We start from the raw sequence: 7,566 nt of genomic DNA on the forward strand, positions 1-7,566 counted from the left end.
TTGTTTTGTTTTGGTTGGTTGGTTGTGGTTTTGTTTTGTTTTTTGTCTTCTTTCTTTCCCCAGAACAAACATTGGTCTGATTGTGATATGATCTGGAAACCCCTACGAGAAATTAACCTACCATCTCATTTCTTCAGCCCCCTATTCACAACATAGTCTTAGCTTTGTCCAAGTAGCTGTTATGTGAAAACAAATCTCTAATGCATGTGGCTGGAAGCAGCTGCTTTTCAGTTTCATACTTTTATATGTATTTGTATCCTCAATTTAAAACAAAGGAACACATCCAAAAGTTTCAGAAAGTAGTTTCAGTGAAGTACAAGCTAGAGCAGGGGTGTCAAACTCATTTTCACTGGGGGCCACATCAGCCTCGTGGTTGCCTTCAAAGAACCAAATGTAATTTTAGGAAGGTATAAATGTAACTACTTCTACAGTACTAAAATTACATTAATCCAAAGCAATCGTGAGGCTGATGTGGTCCCCGGTGAAAATGAGTTTGACACCCCTGGGCTAGAGGTGTCTTATTTCTTGCTTTGCTGTGAAGAAAGTAACATATTAAAGAAGCACACAATATGAGCATATCAAAATATAACCAAAATGAGGACTTGTATTAAAACAATACAAAAAAAAAAAGTTTTGCATAGCCTTCCTCTTCCTATTTATAATGAATACACTGTCCAAGCTTATATTCAAAGTTTGCTCTTTGAAAAATCATGGAAACAAAGTACTTTCACATATTTTACAATCTTGTGTAAGTATATTAGCTCAAAGCTTATTCAGTCTGCTATAGTGTTGAGGTTATGTCAAAATCTAATGGAAAAAGAATGACAGAAGTCCTGTAAATTAGTTTATAAGGTTTAGAACACTATTCTAGTGAAAAGACATTAAAATGAAAAAAAAAAAATACGGTATGAAGCTTCTGAAAAAGGAAGAAGTATTGTAACTTAAATGACCAGAAGACATAACCAGGAAGATATAAGCCACAATTTTAAAGTGCAAACAAAATATAGTAAGTATTATACATTGACCAGATGAAAAAACACCAGCCAAGAAAGAGTCCAGTGCTTGAAGAGCAACTCACACTCAAGTATCTCCACTTCAGCAGTCTGGATTCTCTCTGTTACACTGCAGCTGAGCCAAAGAACTAATATTCTTATTAAGACAGCTATACATCTAGAATACAATTAATACTACAGTGTATAAGAGGTATGACTGTCCACACATTCGGACATACTGAGATAGACTTGTTACAACTCAGAAGATCGAAAGGTTTGGGTAAAATACTACTTGCAGTTACAGAGCCATAAGACAGAGTTACTCTGCAGCTATTCTGAATGGTGCAGTGGGAGTAGAATTTGGCCTGGTGTTTTCAAAGGTTAGTTAAACAAAATATGACCTTTTTCAGGCTAGGGGAACAAAAGAGGTCAGCTCATTCTCCAGAGCTACAAAAGGTCTTTCAAGGGTACCAAAGAAATAAAAATAAAAGCCATGATCACACTTCCTAGATTCACACATAGAAACAACATTTGTATGTTGAGGTATCACACAGTAAGGAAAACCCTGGGAGCTTCTCAACCAATGAGAGTCCTGCCAGTAGCTCACCCACTATGGGAAAGATGTACAGATTCAAACAATCCATTTTGTCCAGGATCTCACAGCAAGGTAGTTGCAGAACTGGAGTTTGACCCAATCTCCTATCTTTCAGCATCTTGCAGTAAATAGCAGTGCTTCATTAGGGATCTTGCAGAATTGCAAAGAGTCTGTTGACTCTGATTTCACCTTAATAACTCCTTGGGCAAAGGAAGCCTAATGAAGCTTCCCCATTTCTTTGTGGGTAGCACTTTATACAGGGTATCCTCCTGCTTGCAAGGACATTCTGGTACAAGTTGTCCATTGTGAACAAACAGATCAGTTACCCAAACTTCACTGATTTTATTCTCTGTTGCAGGTCGCAATTATTACTCTAGTCTCTTTCAGGAGAGAAAACAACTCTACTCCAACATCTTAACCAAGCTGCAATGAGATTTACAAATCTGATCACAGAGTGCCTTTGAATCACATACGCAATTCTTTCCTCTGCTGCTTCTTCACACATGCGTCAAGAATTGGTAGCATTCATATGGTGATGGGATAAAGCACAGATTTTTCACTCTGCTATGTCAGGCCTGATGCTCAGGGTGAGACTGCCAGCAGCCAAAAATTAACTGAAAGAAGTAACTGGATCACAAAGAGAAGCAATTTCTTTCCAATATCTCTCTTGCTTTGAAAGGAAAGTAAGTTTATTTTCAGGTTGCAAATTACTCCAATCTCTCATGCTTTACCTGAGAGTTGTTATTTGTTCTTTACCTTACTTAAGGACCTCATGCTCTAGGAATGTAACGTATTCCACTGTAAGTACTTTTTTCACACTTTAAGCAACTTCTTGGAATAAGAGCCTCTATTTTATTCGTGCTGATAAACCAACTGTGGATCATGCCTCATGCTATCAGAGAGAAAAATATATCCTTGGAAGCAGAAAAGATGTTATTTTAAAGGTGTTCAAAAGGAAACAAAATTGTCATATCTGAAAGAGACAGCTGCTAGAAATCTCTCTTTGCTTATATGCAATAGCAATGAACATGTTAACATGCCCAAATATTAATGAACATTCAAGCGTTCAGAGGAAATCTCAGTTGTTCATGTTTTGATGATTTTAAATGAAAGACATCCTTCTCTGTTCTCTTTAGATCAACATTTGTCACGGTAATTAATGAGGAAGTAATTATAATGTAATTTGTCAGAATAATCTGACAGGCAAAGAATTATGTTCTCAGTCCTAAAGGAAAACATAGTTCTAGTTTTCCAACAGATTGGGTACATGTGGGTGGCATAGCAGAGAGTATTTGCCTTTAAGCAGAATAAAAACTTTGGTACTTTCTGCTTTCAAGCAAAAATGGACAGAGGCATTGTCTAATTCTCTAAAACATGGTATATGAAGGCATTTTATCTTAACAACAGATTAGTAAATCTGATTTTAACACGTTCTTCATTTGAAAGCTACTTCTTTTTATAGTGACTCTGAGATTCACAGTTCAGTTGCAATAGTTAAGTAGTCACTCATTGTTTCTTTATAAGATGCTGAGTAAACAACTTAGTAATTCAGTCATATTTATTCAGAGACAAATAACTGTCATTAAAACAAACTATGAGGTGAGGCACCAAAGAAACAACAAAAAATAAAGACAGTAAATGAAAATCCTTGCTGATGTTGAGGGGAGTATGATTACTAATTTCAACAGCAGCTAAAAGAGCCCCACATTTGTCACTGGCTTTTTGTTTGTTTTGTGTTTGTTTGTTTGTTTTCAGCACAGAAGATGACCACAGCTTTACCAAACTAACAGCATCTGTACTGCTAACAGATACAGCAGAGGATTCAGCCCACAGTACTCCTTGATACTTGTTTTCAACACTTCCAATAGATATGGTTTTAAAGGTGATCTTCTGAAGAAAGGTTTGATACTGTGGATTTGCCATTTTAAGAATGTCTTAAAAAAACCTAGTACTTGCTGTTCTATTTGTATGTTTATGTGACTTTGTTTATATTTGGTTTTAGTGGACTTTATGCTTTTGTACTTGCAGCATTGAAAACCCCTGTTGATTTCAGTGCTACATTTGTCTCACATAAAATTAGGAACAGAGACTTTTTGTGTGTTTCTGTTTAATTGATGTGATTATAGGAAAACAAAACAAAACAAACCCAAACTCAGGAAGGATTCTGCTATATTAGATTCTTGTATTGATGGGAACGGAAGAAACAAGTGACCATACATATTTCCTGTATCAGTGAGTCCTACAAGAAAACAAATAAACAAACAAACAAACAATGTCATGTCTAAAAACAGCCAAGAATTTATCCTGGCTGTAGTTATGTGGAACGCAAGTAGGTTTTTAAGTCAAGCATATTGCAAATTCTTTTTGGATTAGGAGATTCTCTCTTCAATAATGTGTTGTCACATGGTCCTTGAAAGAGCAGGAGTATCCAACTGCACCCATTCACAGTTTTAACAGACTTAATACTACAAGGACTCTATCTTTCATTTTGTTGTAAGTCAAGAAAATTATGGAAAGGAAGAGTCTGCTTTTCTCTTTACATGAGATCTATGCTTTTGGTACTTTGTGAGTTACAAAGAGTCTCTTTTAGGTATACTATTTTCTATATAGAGGTACCTTTTGAACTTTAATTAGCCTCATATAAATGCAACATAGGAAGCTAGAGTGAAAGGAAAACAAAATAAAATGCTTGGAAAGGAAAAAAATCTAATAAAAAAGTGAACTGGAGCTATTCAACATATCTTTTTGCTCTAAGAGCTCAATCAATTCTCTATCATAAAGGTGGCAACAAAAGTCTGACTTATTTTAATGGTTTGGTGTCAAGACATCCCTTTGCTTTTCACACAGAAAACCTTGGTTAGTTTACCTGTGGTTTTACAGAGATTTTGCAAACTAATCAGTTAATCAGCAAGAAACAATGCAACAAAACTGGTCAGAGAAACGAATGTAGTCCTATGGCTCTAACAGTAAGTTCTGCTGTGTTACTTGTATCTGCCTGCTCCTTCCCGACTTTGCCTTTCTGCATTTCTGCAATATCGTAACTAAAATCTCATTTTCAGGTTTTGTTTTGTTTTGTTGAAACTCGAGGGGTGATGGTGACTGATACCATTAGCAGGAACATTTACATTATGGACAGCACATTAGCCAGGCTTGTCGAGAGCAATGGGACATTGAAGCAGGACAGAAGAGCCAACCCAGAGATGAGAGGCTTTGTGTCATGGGAAGGGACCAACATGAGAGGAGGTCTTGGGGCAGAAAAAGCAAGGCACATCCTGATGTGAGTATCCTTGGAGGCTTGCTACAGTCCTGTAGCTTTGCTAAACTCCCTCTGTGGTGTCAATGAATGGAAGTTAATAGTCCACTACCTTTCTGTCTCTTGTTTCTCTACTCTCCTATCTCCTCCCCTGCTTGCCCTCTTCCCTTGCTATCACCACCCACTCTTGTTTTCCTTTTTACTACCTTGCTTCTCTTAATTAATTGGGGAAAGAAAAACAGAAGCTGTTCCTGCCAGCTTTGCTTTGCTGTCAAGTAGCGGTAGGAGTTCAAAGAACAAGGTTACTCCTGCACCCGCTGCTTGTTCTTTGATGCCCTGTTGTGTGAAACAGTTTCCCTCAGAAGTCCAACAACATACTAATTAACAAAGGAAAAGACAGGGAGAAACAAGCCAAAGAGTGTGGGAGGAATGAGGCCAGTGACAATGGAAAAGATGTGAGAGGGGAGCAGAGGAAAGAAGCAATGGCAAAGGCGGATATGGGAAAGTAACACACAGAAAAAGGGGAGGGACAAATCATGAAGGAGAGGAAAATAAATAAAGCAGGTGGCAAATGAGAAAGAGAGGGAATTGGAATAAAGAGATACAGAAAAATAAATGTGACAATGATTTAGACTCCCCTTCAGATTACAGTATGCAGCCTTTACAGAGCAACTCTGAGGACAGTGAATACCTTGGTCAGAGAGAGCTGTGTGTGGCATCAGTTCTGCCCCCCTGAACTGCTAGGTGTGGTGACCCAATCCACTGGGGAGGGCATTCCTCCCTGAAACAACAGTACAGGGCTCTTCCAGATAGACTTTAGGCCCACCCTCTTTTATTTAGATACAAAGAGAGTAGGTGGCTTTAAAAAGATGATCAGTACAAGCCTGGCGTTACTCTCACTGTTCCCAGAGAAAGGACAATGCACTGTAAATAGGTGTCCCACCATTTCCAGTCAGGGTACACACCAAAACAGTCACCAGCAAACACTGTGATGTGAAAGCATGGACCAGGGAAGTGTATGGCTGGTGAGGGGTTCAGCACATGACAGTGAGGTGACAGAAGTGGAGAAGGAGTGATTACTCAAGTGATACTTCTTGAAACAGAGAGGCTGATGGTAAGATCTGACTTAGTGTGTGGCAGGATGCCAGCTGCACAAAACGAGGAGTTCTCTTACTGCCTGCAATGGTGGCCCAGTATTGCTGAGACCAGTACTCAATGTGTCAGCAAGTGAGAAACAGCAATCTCAAGATTAAGGCAGTTAATTTCTGCGTGACAAACAACACACTAACAGTGCTCATGTGAGATGATGGAAATGTTACTCAAACTGAGTTTTTTGTAGGTGGCTGCTGGCTGCATATACTTCGGTTTGAGTGCCTGTCCCAGAATTCCCTTCACTCAGCCCAGAAACATGGCACTTCCACTAAATACCTGCCACAGCTGTTTGCCTGTTAAAGGTCACCACATACTGAACATCTGGAAACAGCAGATGACAGGACAGGTACTTGTTGGGAAAGTAATGTACTCCTAATGCAATGAACTAACCCAGGACCCTGGGACTTTCTTTCTCCCTGTCTTAGCTCAAAGCCACCAGGCGAGCCAACCAAGCCACACAGCACAGGGATGTGGGACCTCCAGCAGGACAGCTGGGCCCCACCACTGCCACTGGGACTCAGCTGTGATGTGGGCAAGCCTGCCTCTTCAACATCATTTCCAAGAATTCCCCTGTGGCGCTGCACAGCAGTAACTCTGTCACCTGGCGGCTGCTGTGAAACGGCCATTTGGAAACCAACAGGTTATCAAATCCATGAGCAGAGAGGGCCAGCACCAGGAGGCAGAGCTTCACTGGAACCTGCAGGTTTCCTCTTCCTTTGCCAGTACTAAATTTGGGCCATTTTCTCAATTTCGGGACTGTTAGGCAGAAGCAATGAGTCATCAGTCCCGCTAAATCCAATTTCCGTGTGTGACACAACTGCAAGAACAGAAACTAGGTAAAAAAAAAAAACCGCAAACCAAAAGAAACCCAAAGAAAACAAAACAAAAAACAATGAAACAGTAAACACATCAACATACTAGTGTGAAAGCGAACAATTACTCAGGGGAATTCTGTGTGATTCTGTAGAAATCTGTTATTTTGGAAATGAAACCTGTTACAAGTAGCTCATGACACAAAAATACTTAGTTTTCCAATGTGACAGTAAAAGATGCTGCTTTTTCCTTTACAGCAAAGACGGTGTCACAGACTATCACACAACCATCACATCTTTGTATAGACTTTATTTCTGAGAAATACACCAAGATCTTTATGAGTAAAGGAGATTAAGTGGCAACATAGTCTTTCAGAGAACAGGCTGATCAGTATATGCACTGTAAGAAGACAGGAAAAAAGAATTGCAGGTTTCAGAATTAAAATGATCTAGCAATGAAGATTTTAAATATGAAAAAGGTGTTATTGTAATTAAGATATATGGAGTGAAGCACTGAGGAAAGGGTAATGTAGGGTAATTCTTTTCACACTCATGAAAAGCAGGTTTAGCTGCAAACGGTTTCTTGAGAAGTCTTCCATGTTCCTTGAACTGCCATATCTATACAGTAAACACTGCGTAATATGTGACACACCAGTTCACTCTGTCAAATACAAAAGATCTACTCTCCCTTTTCAAAATGTCATCCTGCTACTGCTAAATTCCACCTCAATGCCGCCTTCCCCTGTTGTCACAACAGCCAAT

The sequence above is a fragment of the Nesoenas mayeri genome, assembly GCF_963082525.1.
Source record: "Nesoenas mayeri genome assembly, chromosome: 4".
NCBI lineage: Eukaryota > Metazoa > Chordata > Aves > Columbiformes > Columbidae > Nesoenas > Nesoenas mayeri.